Below are 14,928 nucleotides of genomic sequence, written 5' to 3'. Positions count from 1 at the left end.
TGTGAACTCCCAAGAGCAGATGATTTTGAACGTGACAAATGACGAGCTAATTTATCAATCTTTTTCTAATTCTGGAAAACGCATGTTCTAAATTCTAAACTCTATAATAATTTCCTTCTCTTATAATAATTTATTGTTCATAAAAATATAACTGTGGTGCTCTCTTATTTCCTGTCTTCACTTCCGCTTTGCCTGTGTAGTAATAACATGTAAGGTTCCCTGTATTATCTCGTGAGTATTCTCTGTGTTGGCTCTAGAGTCTCGGACTCATTACACTGTAAGAAACCTTTATATTCTATGTATCACACTATAATGTAACTAGCCATGATTTACTCTATTAAACATTATACTACGAGCATGTCCAAATTGGTGACTCCGACGTGATCGAATTCTAAAACGAAATGGAGAACGCTCAAGTAGTAACAACCTTTTACGACATGGCAACACACCGTCCACAAGATTTTCGACAACATCAACATCAACAAACTGGATCTACAAGCGATACGACGACTAGCACCGGTACGACTCCATAGTGATCATACCCTGCTCTAGCGGAGAACTCCATCACGGTAATACAATTATTATTATTGCCGATGTAACTGTCCAGTAGCGGCGAATCCCCTGGACAACTGGAACACAACAACCTTCTCCGCCTCAACCGTACCGCGCACCAATTTAGAACTCCATCATGGCATTACGACGTGCCGATGTGACTGTCCTGCAGCGGCGAATCCCTTGGACATCCTTGTACATATGGCTCTTTCTGTGCACTGAAATCAAGTGTTTCAGCTGCTGACCTTTACCCTTCGAAAAGCTAGGCATTATCCGGAGTTCAATTCGACGACGCTTCCGAATTCATTCGCTCCACGGATCAAATTACTAGCAAGGGGGTACTGTGGTGCTCACTCCAGCCCGCTTGTATGACGTCACCTACAAACCCGGTACGCCCACTCCAGCCGTAGCGTAGCTTTTCCGGGAAGGTCTCATAAGGGTTCTACCTGGTTAGTGTATATAAGCGCCAACATATCTGTACCCGCTCTTATTTCCTGTATTCACTTCCGCTACTCTTGTGTCTTAAAAAGATGTAAGTTTCTCTGTATTATCTCGTGAGTATTCTCTGTGTTGGTTCTCGAGCCTCGGAAACATTATACTGTAAGAACCCTTTGTATCTTGTGTATCTCTCTATACTGTAACTAGCCATGATTTACTCCAATAAACATTATACTACGAACATCTCCAAATAACATAACATAAAAATAAAATCAAAATAAATATAAATTATAAAATTTATTCAAACGAACATTTGGGTCGATAGCCCTCCAATGAATGTGATTAAATAATTAATAAAAAAAATGCACTTGCACGGTATTTTTATTAAAGCCCTTTATTTAATAAAAATACCATATGAAATGAAAGAAAAACTATGAATTTATAAATGTTTTAGTTTTGCATAATTTTTCATCGCAATATTTACGTTTGTGTATTTAATTAGTATATGTACTGTCTGTTTTATTACTATAATAAGCATAAATCCTATATTAAGAGTATGAATTATTGATAACGATTATAGTATTTATTATAAATCTAGTGATTTTTCCACTCGAATTCGAAGAAATTCTTATTTGTTTTTTTTGCGACCCTCACTTTGAGGGTCTTATTCGCAGTATTATTTGTTCACTTCGTAACCTATATAGTCAATAATTGAAAACTTGAATAAGATCAATATAAGCAAGTTTTTTTAAATTATTTTTCAGAATATCTGTTGCCCACTTGGTGCTCAGTTGACCGTCGTCCAGTTCAGTGCTTCCCAATCTATTTCACGTCACGATACAAGAATAAATAATATCACGACACACCTCATTATATGTGACTATCAATATTTTTGTGAAGACTTTCCCAACATTTTTCATATGTCAAAAATGAATGTCAAAATTCTTGCTTCACACCGGAAGCATGTTCAGTTCACCGTTGATAACTTGTCGCGTACCCTTTTATATCGATTATATAGTAATTTAATTATATATTTAAACATATAATAGTCACTATCAATAAAGTGACTACCTCTGAATTTTTAATGTAATACAGATTATAGATAACATAGAAACATAACATAATTGCTAGTATATTTCTTCTAGTTTAGAAAACTTTCTTAGTTTAATTAATATATTTAAAAGTTGTAAAATTTGATTAATTGGTTAAAAAAAAGGTAATTTTATTTCCATGTAATAACATTTTTTTTTCTACTGCAATCTATTAGTAAAAATTAAAAATAATTAATTACAAAATTGAATAAGCTTGTTAGCTCATTCTCGCAGAGCTCTTTCACTTTAATTAATTGTTGTGGAATTAAAAATAGAAGAAAATAGCAATGAACCGATTACTCAGTCCATTAGAATTTATGCTTAAAAAGTTTTCAATTTCCGTCACCGGCTTCGGCTCGCACATAAACCCAATTAACATAAAATCTGTGTTGCGTAAGAGGCGCGGCGATTTCATATCGAATTTATGTTGCAGTCAGCGCGAAATAATTACATTTTCGGTATCCTTTCCCGAAAGGTGAGAAATACCTGTACACCGCGAAAAAAATATATATGAAGCAAACACGAATACAAGAAACGGAATAGAAACTTCGCATAATATAAATTATTTAAAAAAGAGAAAATTCGGTACTTGTTTGTTGTGAACGCTCCGATAGTGATCTCTCGATGTGTAGCAAAAATGGTATTTTTTACAATAAAAGTGGTATAATCATTAGCACAGACAACAAGAATCAGAACAAAATGAAACGTTTTCGAGTGGAATTTCTAATTTACGCCCACAAAAATTCTCAATTTCATGCCCCAAAATCTCATTCCAACCATATCAAACGATGAAGTGTAATTCAACTGCTTAATAAATTAATTTCACCGGACCGTGTCTTTAATCTTAAAAAAGACTATTTATTTAAACTAGTTAATAATAAGTAAATATTGCAACAATAAAATACAAAATTAAAAAAGACTGATTAGAAAAATAATTTTAAAATACTGTTAAAAATGTAAGTGAAAAGACAATTAGAACATAATTTATTAGGACGGAAATTTCTAAATAAAATCATGTAAAAAAATCAAGCATTGTATTTGTATTGTCTAACGATTAAAAAACTGATGTAATACTCAACCATGTAAAATTTGTAGATGTTATAGTAAAAGAACTTAGGCATTGTCGTAGATACCGCAATAAGTTGAATAAGAAAATAAAGAAACGTGACTAAGCTTCCGTTAATTAAATGAAATATCCGTTATATAGCATAATTGATTATAAAGACTTGGTCGATGATGCAAAAATATATTGTGTGTATATTTTGCAATTTTTTTCATTTTATTATATTTGCACAATAATAAATTATAAATATTTCATATAAATAACATCTGCAGAGTATATTTAAGTACTGTTAGTATCTGTTACCTAACAACGGAGAACATGCTATTTAAATAAAGTGATTGTTTTTTCCACTGTGTAAGTGCTGTTCTGGTTTGTCCGGTCACCATATATACACAGAGGCATGATTTTCCCGCCATTTTTATTCATAGATTGGAAATACAAATATACTATGAATAACAATACATGATCTGTCTTGTACTGTCCAGTTTGATCATTTTAATATGTTACTATGTTCTTTTTTGTTTGACCACTCTAATTTTTTTATTTTAAATTACCTGTTACATTGTTCCGTATGAATTGGTACAATGACATAGTTGTCGATGCTTCTACTTAAATATATTTAAATATAACAATTTGAAACACATTAATTTAATACAAGTAAAAATACTTAATAGACATATTTTCATTACAATTGTTTGTTATTTAATTTTCATTTTGAAGGTATTCATTTCGTTGAAATATTTTATTATTTATTAATATATATTATCTAAGAAAAAATAAATTAGATTAGTTTGGGCTTAATAAAATGAAGAATTAAGAATATTAAATTTTATGGAGTAAAGTTTCGACGCTTTGAGTTTTTTTTTGCGAAGTTTTATATTTTATTTCAAAATTAAAGCAGACAGTTTTGTGTACATTTTTAGTTATTAATGCGATAATCATTTTGTAGTGTCGCCAAACATACAAACCAGAGAGTCGAACCGAAATTAATTTCGTTTCGGTTTACAATTACAATCCACGTAAATGAAAAAAAAAGCAATTTAAATTTGTTAAAGTTAAAATGAAACTGTAATATTCGGGAATCCTGGTAATCTATACAATAATATATGTACAGTGGAACCTCGCTTAACGAACATCTCGAATAACGAGTATTTCGCTTAACGATCAAAATAAATTGTACGCCTGTTACATCATTTTCAAATCTTGTACAAATATTAAAAGTATAAGGAGAGTACCAACGTAATTTTAAATTAGTTTATATAGGGGAATATTGTTTCACTATACGGAAATTTTGGAACCTATTATGATCGTTAAGCGAGGTTCCACAGAAAAGTGTTAATAACAAAATATTTTTAAATTATTTATAATTATGATTCCCTTATATACAAAAAGATTTAAAATATGTTGTTATAATTACCCGGCGCCTCCACAGTTTCTATTTATTTTCATATTATAGTTATTTTATTTTATCAACTAACTATTTAATATGAGTATATACATGTTTATGTATTAGTTCTTATTTCAATTTATTAGCATCTTCTTCTTTCACACACACATAGTAGAATAATTATGATTAGCGATAAATATTGATATCATTTTTAATAATAATATTTGGTTGTCCGGAATGTTCATGTACAAAGATATTAGTAATGTCTGAATATCAGAATTGACTTGTGTACATATTCCGAAAGGTGACATTTCAGCCGTGGACACGAATCAAATGATCTGTGTGAGTTTACTATATGCTGGTATATAACAAAATGCAATTTAAAATATCTTATATTTCTATTACTAGAAAGCCAATACCAAGCAGAAGGACTGGTAATAATACAGATAAAATGAAGACACTAAACGTAAATCAAAATGGAATACATTACAATAAAAAAAAAATAACAATAAATAAAAGTTTCGATTTTTAATTTTAGTGAAAAATCAGCAATTATAACCTAATATATATTTGAAATCGATTAAGTAATACTAATAATTTGTAACATTTGATACTCTATAAAAGATAATTTTGAATCTTCACACGGTAAAGAATTTTTTTTATTTAATTCGTATTAATTTTATATTTAGCCAATAAATTATACAATTTATATTCTATTTTTATGTAGTAAATTTTAGTTATTATCATTATTAAATATAAAGTTTCTAAGTAATTGTATTAAATACTAAAATTGTTAGACGTTATTTTTATAAATATTTTTTTTTATGTATAATATATTAAATAATAATAATTGATTGACCAAAATCCTTTAATGCGTAATATTTTAGTAATAGAATTACATTAAGTTAAGACTCGGACTTAAATTATTTATATATAAAATAAACAATTATAATAACATATATATAAAGTGCTGCCTATTATACATATAGTGGAAGTATTTTTTGTTTGTTGCAAGGTTTATTTATGGGTTATAAAATAAATTGGATTTTAAATTTAAATCATTTATAATGTTCATAAAAAAATCTGTAAATATCAACGTGTGTTTCTTTTTTTTATATATAATTAATACATGTATGGGAGAATTTACATTTTTAGAAATATTTTATTCTAAATGATACTAAAATTAATAGCTTGTTTAACAAAACGAGAAAGAGAAAACTAAAACAAGAAATTTTAAAATTTTAATGAATCAATTAAATATATTCGTTATAAAAATAGATCAAACCGTAAAAATGTGTGAATCGTTTTTAGAAAATTTCTATGTTAATAATAGAAAACTTAGAAGAGTTAAACCGCTTGTCAGTAAAGTGAAAAAGAATAACACAAGAAATAAGAGCAGTATTTTTTAATTATATACGAATTTCCGCAACATATGGTTTTTGGCGATGTGAATAATTTAATAGGAATTCCAAAAAAAGTGGATGTCGAGCAAAGGAAAAGGAATGAAAGGTTGTTCGCGCTTTTAATCGTCCAACAAATTGTGTAACGATTTCAGATTTGTTCGCGTTCTTAGAAGAACACACAATGTTGTATTGTACGATTATCATTATTATTGGTTCAATCAAAACCAATTCGCGCCGCCTCATTATTTTCTAATTTGAATAGTCCCCAGGCTATGGCGATCAGTCGTTCCCTGCATTTCTTCGACGAGACTCGATCGTGAGACGCGAATACGACGAAGTTGGCCAACTTTTCAATGGATTCGAAATATCGAAAAACGCATTTGGCTCTCGTGTATGAATGTTAATTACACAAATCGCAATTGCGTAATTCCGCGGAAAGAGACTGCATAACAGACATTTTTTTTACTTAATCACTGTTTAATTTTAAGAAAGTGTATTGACTCGATTCGGCCAATTGTTACGTGTTTGGTGGTCAAAGTTATTATTTTTTTCTACACTTTATATTTAATTTATATAATTCGTTTATAATAAACAAATTCTGTTTCGACAAATAGAAATATTTTAGTCATTGTTATATTGTATGTTACACTAGACTCCTACATACCTAAAACCACTGTAACTTGTGAAATAAACGTCAGATTGCTATGAAATTTTGACAGGCGTCGCCTGAAGGTTGGTACTTCATAAAAATCATATGAATTTGCCTATAGAGAAGCCATCTATATGTTATTCTACGAACTTAATAATACTGTTTATTACATACAAAAATATAAACGTATTTATATTAAAAACATATAATATTATATATATTATAAAAATATATATTATATAAAATATATATTATATATATATATATATATTATATTAAAAATATATAACTCGTTACAAAAGGCTGTTGACCATAGATATTTCTACTTCATTGGTAGATTCGTTTAAAATTTTAAATCCAGCTAACTTTTAATTGATAAAATTAAATTGTATATTGATTGTCCGGCCTGATGGCCGCGTTGTCTTTTGTATAATATGAAACATTACTTTAACCACTGTTTAATTTTTGTAAAAAAAAAAATTTATAATAAAATTTGATTTAATATTAGTATAACTAATTTATTTGTTTATACATAAATGATCCCATTATTCAGCCAATGTTTAATTATATTTATGTGACTTTATTACATATGTTATACGTGTATCAAAAATACTTGAAAAAATATAAGATTAGTAATTAAAAAAAATATTGCGTTTTTAACTTAATAAACTTGTTTATTATATTTGAGCCTGAAATTTTGAATAATATGAAAATTTTGTAAAGACAAATCGTAATAATTTATAAACAATGTAAATTAAAATAGAGTGAATGAAATAATTTCATACTTTTCTAATTTTACGCTTGAAATATTTAGTAATAAAAAGGAAATCGAATATTTATCATTGTCAAAAAAAATGTTTCCATTCTTTATAACTTAATAAAACATATACTATATAACTTATACAAATAAAGTAAAATAAAGAAATAAAAATGTAGTCTTTCCGCTTACAAGAAGAAACATTTATAATCAGATGTAGTCTGTATGTCTATATATGTATATAATTCTAAAAACTTTGATGAGTTATTTCTTTATTGCTTATTCATCATTAATAATTTAATTAGATAAACAGAAATAAATACATGTATTTGGCACATACAAATATTTGCATAGAAGGAAATTAATTGATTTTGTCAATAAATTATATATATAATTTTCTACATTTTTTCTTAATTTAATGTAAACGCGGAATTACAAAATTGAATTATATTATATTTACAGGCTTCTCTGAATTTTCGGTACCGGTTTTGTTCGAGTTTTTTTTAACGTGTAAATTAGAACTATATTTATATATTTATGCGTTATTTTTTATATGCGAACTGAATTTACGCGGCCAGGAAATATAAATAAATGACGTGGCTCATTTGGAAAAAAATTAACGAAATTTTGTAGCGAATGTCAGCAAATTTATGAAAATACATATATACATTAATAATGAAAATGAAGTCTAACTTCTAAATATTTCCAGCGATGTAGATGATGAGTTTGTGGCATTTTAAACTCTTCCGTTCTGGTAATAAGGACGTCGAAGATGAGATACGTTTGGTCAATCGTCGAAAATGTTGATAAAATCGTGGAAATCATCGAGTCGGACCGGCACGATTAGCCAGAAAACCGTTTGGAACATTTTCATACAGCTGGCCTCATGTATGTCTCATCTGGTCTCGATGTATGGGACAAAAGGCTCAAAACTTTTTACTTCACCCATTATTTATTGAGTAAATTCACAACAACATTCTCTTTGATAATTGAAATCTATGCAACGATAAACATGCAAACAAACAATATCTATTATAATTAAATTAAATACAAAATCTGCACGTATTGCAAGACTTGCTGGCAACTTGTATTTATTAAAATATTTCGACAAATGTAGTTTAATAAAGTAATATAGTCATGGTTCCAAACCATATTTCTTATATAGTATCATGTATACTTTGATATATACTTTGGTATATTTGACAACTATTGTATTACTCATTTTAAGACTTTTTTATTTATATACAATTTTTTACATTAGCTTCGGTTCTTTCGGCATGCTCATTGGAACCGTTATTTTGAACGGGATTGTTGGTTTTTCGTTGTTCTATGTCTTCGTACTGTGATTTTGTATCCAACATATTGTCTTGTCTCGGGATTATAAAATTCCTGGACACCGTGAATTATCTCGTAGTTATGTCGTGAGAGAAAATAGTTTGACCTTGTGGAAAATACAACCGTTTCTTTATTTAAGTTTTATGATCCTGCCCAAATATTTAAGGGCTGATGCTGTTCTGCAACGCCGTCTCCTCTCTGTGCCCATACAGAATACATGTGTCGTCCGCATACATGTGTATGCTTTCCTCTAACTCAATGTCATTTATATAGATATTGTATAGAGCAGGAGCAAGGACTCCCCCCTGGGGGCCCCTTATCCGCTGCACATTTAAGAGCTTTCGGTACCCATCATCTTGACTCGCTGAGCCCTGCTTGTAGGTAAGACTCAAACAGCGCCGCCTCTTGATCAACCACTCCCATACTCCTTATTTTTTAGAGCAATCTCCCTCTGTGGACCGTGTCAAAAGCTTTTTTAGATCTACAAACACCGCAACAGCACTCATATGGCTGTCTAGAATTCTTCTAATCTCCGTAGTCAAGTCCAGCAGCACCGCAACCGTACTCGATATTTCCTTGAATCCGTACTGCCGTCGATTAATCAGGTTGTTGTTATTCATATAATCGTTTAATCTTCTGTGGATTATTTTTTTCACTATTTTGGCAAACACCGCAATCGGCCTGTAGTTTTCCGGTCTATCTTTTTCGTTATTTTTAAAAATTGGTGTTATTGTAGCTTTTTTTAGTACGTCCGGGTAGTTGCCGGAACTCAGAATTTGATCTGTTAAGTCTACTAATTTGTGCGTTATTTACTGTTTTACATATTTAATTGTTGAATGACTCTATTATCTATTTTATTTATTTTTCAGTAGTTTTGTCCATTTTTATTGTTTTCACGTGTTTATATGATATGTTTATGTTTGTGTCTTTATTCCCCGTTCGATCTGATTTTTTTTTTGCGAGCTCCTCTCCAATCGAGCAGAAGTATTTTTTAGTGTTAGCGATCTCCTGCCCTTTTGTAACATGTCATCTCCAGATCTCAGCTGGATATTTCCTGCGAACTCTTACTTTTCCCCCAGCATCCTATTTATTTCTTGCCCTGTTTTCCTTACATTTCCTTCACAGCTTGAATATATTATCATAGTATTTTATTTTTCTTACTTGTATTTTATGTTCTGTCTGTTTTTATTTTTTTTATAATCCACTTGTTAATATAATTTAACTTCTATTCATTTTCTATCACATTTTGGTAAATTCCATATTGCAGTTTATTCTCGATTTTATTTTATAATTTTAGAACCGATGTATAAATGTTATAAGCTGAATAATAGCTGAAATAAAATGATAATTAGTTTAAAATGATAGATGGCTATTTAACATAATACCAGATCATTTAAAATAAAAGTTACTGTCGTCCGCTAATTACTACCACATAGTTTCTTAATTAACAATCAATTATGTATAGAAAATCTCGTTTTCTTCTTCTTACGGAATAGTCTACCGTCCGATCGGTATTCTTAGTTACGTAATTCACGAGACAAGGGGGGGAATCACTTCCGAAACGGTGGAACTGTTAACGGCTATGGGCCTCGCCCTCTCGCGAACAAGATACGTAAACACACACGACACACTCGCATACTCATATGCACACACACACATTCATACACATTGATATTCCCGTTACTTTCTCCATCGGCAAATTGCTCACAATCATCACCTTCTTCCAGCAGACGAGATCTCGACTACCGCTCTCATTCAAAAGAATAAAGATACGGCGCACATTCACACAAAAAGCCAATTGATCATTCCATTCGGATAACTTCACCTGTCAGTGTCAAATGTCAGGGAAGAAAGGAAGGGTGATATCGCTGTTAATATATTGATCAACTTACCGGGGCCATCAAAGGATTAATCACTACCGAACAACGGAGACGATGATTAAAAAGGAAGTATCACATATGTGATATAGAGAGAAGAAAGTGATTAATGGAATTATGTCAAATATGTCAGAATTGAATAATAAAAAAAAGAACTGCTCCCATGGTTGACAACTAGACTTATGCCGGGTTTACATATGCACGATAGATTTAATAGAAATTATTATCATTATTTATATTGCTATTTTATGGTGTATTTGCGATATGTTGATACAATATTTAAATGCGGAAGCGAGGAGATACAATATTACGATTATTGATAATATTTATTCAATATGCCAATTGTATAATAAAATGGTAGTACATATGTGAATATTATTAAAATACATAAATAATATAGTTATTAACTAACAAATATATAAGTGAATGACTGTAAATTGACAGAAAGATTTCTTTCCTTTCGCAGCAGTAAATATTAAAATAAGCTTAGTATGCAATAATTAAACGTTATAATGAAGGTGATGAAGCTAACTTAATACGAGTTTGAGATGTGTATGTTTCTTTTTAAAAGAAATTGGTGAGAATATGTAAAACTGAGAATTTGTAAATGGAAGGATTTTAATAATAGTTCAATAGAAAAAAGATGAGAAAGTAATATTCAGATATTGGTGATTTATAAATGGACGTAAAAATTATTGGATGTAACGGTTTTACTCAATGTCAATGATATTTATCGAATTAAGTTATATATCTAAGTTAAAGTTAAGTGAAATGAAGAAACGAAATTCTTCAAATATATTGTTTGAGCAGAAAGACCTATGGTCAATAGCCCTTTGTAGCAAATAGATTTGTTCTTTTTTGTTATTTTCTTGTTATATTATGTTATTATTTTTGAGTATGTAGTATGATTTGTTACAATAAATGTTATTATTATATAGTTACTCAGTGAATTTAAGAAATTGCGATTCGAATTATAATTATATTGTATTATCACATAAAAAATTCCAACAATAATTATTCTTGAAAACAGAAATATTTGCAAAGATCTCAATTTTGATGTTACCTTTCAGAAGAAACCTTGAAAATAAAATAATTAGTTAATTCAAATACGGAAATTACAAGAAATGTTTTAATGAAATTTACAAAAATTAAAAGGCTTATGCAAAATAAATATTGCAAGACTTCCGCAATGCTTAAAAGTGAAAATCTACAATAAAAGAAATGTATGTTTACTTAATTATACTCTACTAAAGTTTATTTAGAAGCATGTATATTTAATACTTCAATTATAATTGTAGCAATGAATTATATTGAGAGTTTATAAAGTCATATGTACTTTAGTCATATGTAATTTAAATGAAAAAATATTTAAATGAAATTAAGCAATTATTTAGTAGCGTGTATCATTAATTTCTATGTAGAAATTTGTTTTTTCGCATTTGACTGGCTATCAATTTGACTACAGCAACTATTTTGTTACCTAGTTATTATCATAATTTGCAGCAACTGAAATTTGATTACAGTTTACAGTTGAAAGATTCCAAATCATAGGTATATATTTGTATAGAGGTCAATGTTGATAGCAAAATCACGAAATACGAATATTGTGTTCAAGGAATACGGATCATCTTCTTTCGCTTTTAGAATGTAACTATAGTTAAAATAAAAGCAATTTAATAGTAATGAAAGAATTGATTATGATGGATGAGCAACCTATATAGAGGCTGCCAGCCATATTCGTATTCCTCGTTGATTTGAAAATGTCAAAAGCGCGCACCATTGCATAACTTCTAATTACGGATCGTGCCGATTCGCAATTATTCATTGAGAAACTGAATTGGTCATCCAATTTATCCCGATTCCGGGACGGTAAAAATGTCCTCGAAGTTTTTGCCCATTTGTCGTCTGCATTCCAATTAAGGTGGAAAATGCGAAGCAAGAAAACGTGAAGGCAATTAGTCACAATTAAGAAAAGTAAATAACTAAAATATTTCACAATTAACTTTCAAAAAGTGTATTTTGCAAAGGCAAGATTATATTCATATATTTTTTTAAATTTAATATTATGGTCGACAGTCGCTTCTGGCCAGAAATAAACCTAAAATCCCACGAGATATTTCTTCATCCTTCTGACAGTGTTTATGTTCACATATAGATGTGTGTGTCGTTGATCGTGTATACAAATTATGCATTCGATTGAGATAAAAATGAGCGTTTAGGAATACAATTAATATTCAATGATTTGACTTTCCTAAATGGTTAATGTTTCCTAAAGCGATTAAATACGATACAACTTATATACACTTATACCATTCGATTATATTACATTTCTTTTAATGTAACGGACCGAGTGTGCGGTTAATTACGTAAAAGGAATCGTAACCGATGTTGCTAATTAATAACAATAAATATTTCATACCGAATATCAAATTTATATAAATCAATATGTAAATCTGTGGCCGAAAACCAGGAAGAAAAAGGTTAATGCGAAAATCCTACGGTGCATCCAATTAAATGCTTTCTAGTTTCGCCAAAAAAAAGATGAAAGAGAAGTAACGAAAACGCATTGCTTCGCGTTCGTACGTTCGTTCGCCTGCTTTCTTTTCTTGCGGCCGACGTAATTCTACGGCTTATTACCATTTCTTTTATGTTTGCCATTTTATTTGCATAATTTGAAATGCAACCGCTGAATATTCATCAAACGTTTGATATTTAAAAGAGAATAGGAATAATAATAAAAAGGAACATTATACATAAATAAGGAAGATTCACGAAACGCAGGCGTCCGTAAATTGATTTCATCGGAAAATGAAAACGGAAATACACAATTTATGGACTTTTTCTTTTATTTGAATATCATTTGCATAAAGAGGTAAAGTGTTAATTTATTATCTTCATATATATTTTTTTCAATCAATAATGTCAATAATTTTAAATTAATTTCATGTAATGTTTTATTACATTTATTAAATCATTATAAACTGATTATAAAAATATGCAAATATTAAATGATAAAAAAATCCATTTAATATGTTAGAGCTGAATGTATATTTTCGAGATTTAAAAATGAAGCGGTGAAACATTTTTTTAGATGTTTTTTTCCTTATTATGTATCATGTTTATAAAAGACTCAATATGACAACAAGTATGCGTATCATTTCATATTTAGGATATAATAATAATAATAATATTTATTGAAACAGTAAAATTACAAAATAAGAAACTCAATACAATATTATAATATAAATATCATAAAAGTCCACTGCTTGAAAGGGCTATTGCCCTTTCTGCCCTTAGAATATTATTTGTATGGTCCGCAAGATTACAAATATTACGTTTCCGAATTTTGAAACACCTATCTGAAAAGGTTTGCAATCACTGGTCGTAAGATATATTTATTTCTATGTGTTTTAATTTTTTTTTTTTAAACTTAAATATTATTTACATCAATTTCTTCTTTGAAATAGATTTTATTTTCACCAGAATGCTCAGTAGGTCCTATTTTATTTTTCGCATAATGTATAGTAGTAGTGTAAACAAAGAAATGCGTTTGTTGTTCCGACGACGCAGACTACAAATTCTATAAATTCCTCTCGAATTTGCAGATACATTGCTTCCGTAGAATTTATTATTCCTTATTTTTAGAATAAAAATAGTGATCAAATTTCTACTGAAGCAGAATTAAATGTTTGGCTAGATCCACATTTAATTTATTTTTTTTGAATCATACTATGGTTCTACTCCGCTGCTTTTTTTATCATTCTTCTATTTTTCATATGTATATATTATTATTGTTCCATAATTACATTTTATATACTCTATTCACAATAGACCGACCAACACAATGTCGAAAAACTATTTTTTTTCGAATGATTTTATAAACCAAAACACTAGCACCGGCACACTACCAACAAAGAGCATACACGAAAGCGTTTATGAATTAATTTAATGAAAAACAAAATAAAATTGAACCGAAATTAACCGTAATTAGAATTTTCTATGTCAGTTTTCCAAATGAGCAAAAATTACGGTTCACGATTTTCCGGTTCGACAATAAAAATAAAAAAAAAAATTCAGTCAATGTCAGTTTTCTAATCAATGTGAATACGTCTTTTAATAGTATAGATAGATAACAAAACTTCATTCACTTCCATATCTTCATTGGGCCCATGCATAAGTCGAACAATTTCCATGCATGCTGATTATGTAATGTCTTATTTGACCGCGTCACACCTGTATCGGCTCAAGGCACGCTGGTGTGCCGTGGCACACTGGTTACAAAGCACTGCCTTAATTTCAGCAAAGAGATTTTATTGTCGGGGCTGCCCCAACACAGAACCGCAAAAGATTAACAAATAACTGGACACTTAAATAAT

This window comes from Nicrophorus vespilloides, unplaced genomic scaffold (genome assembly GCF_001412225.1).
Source record: "Nicrophorus vespilloides isolate i.1.1-1 unplaced genomic scaffold, Nicve_v1.0, whole genome shotgun sequence".
In the NCBI taxonomy this organism is placed as follows: Eukaryota; Metazoa; Arthropoda; class Insecta; order Coleoptera; family Silphidae; genus Nicrophorus; species Nicrophorus vespilloides.
Note: the sequence above shows the minus strand (reverse complement) of the source record.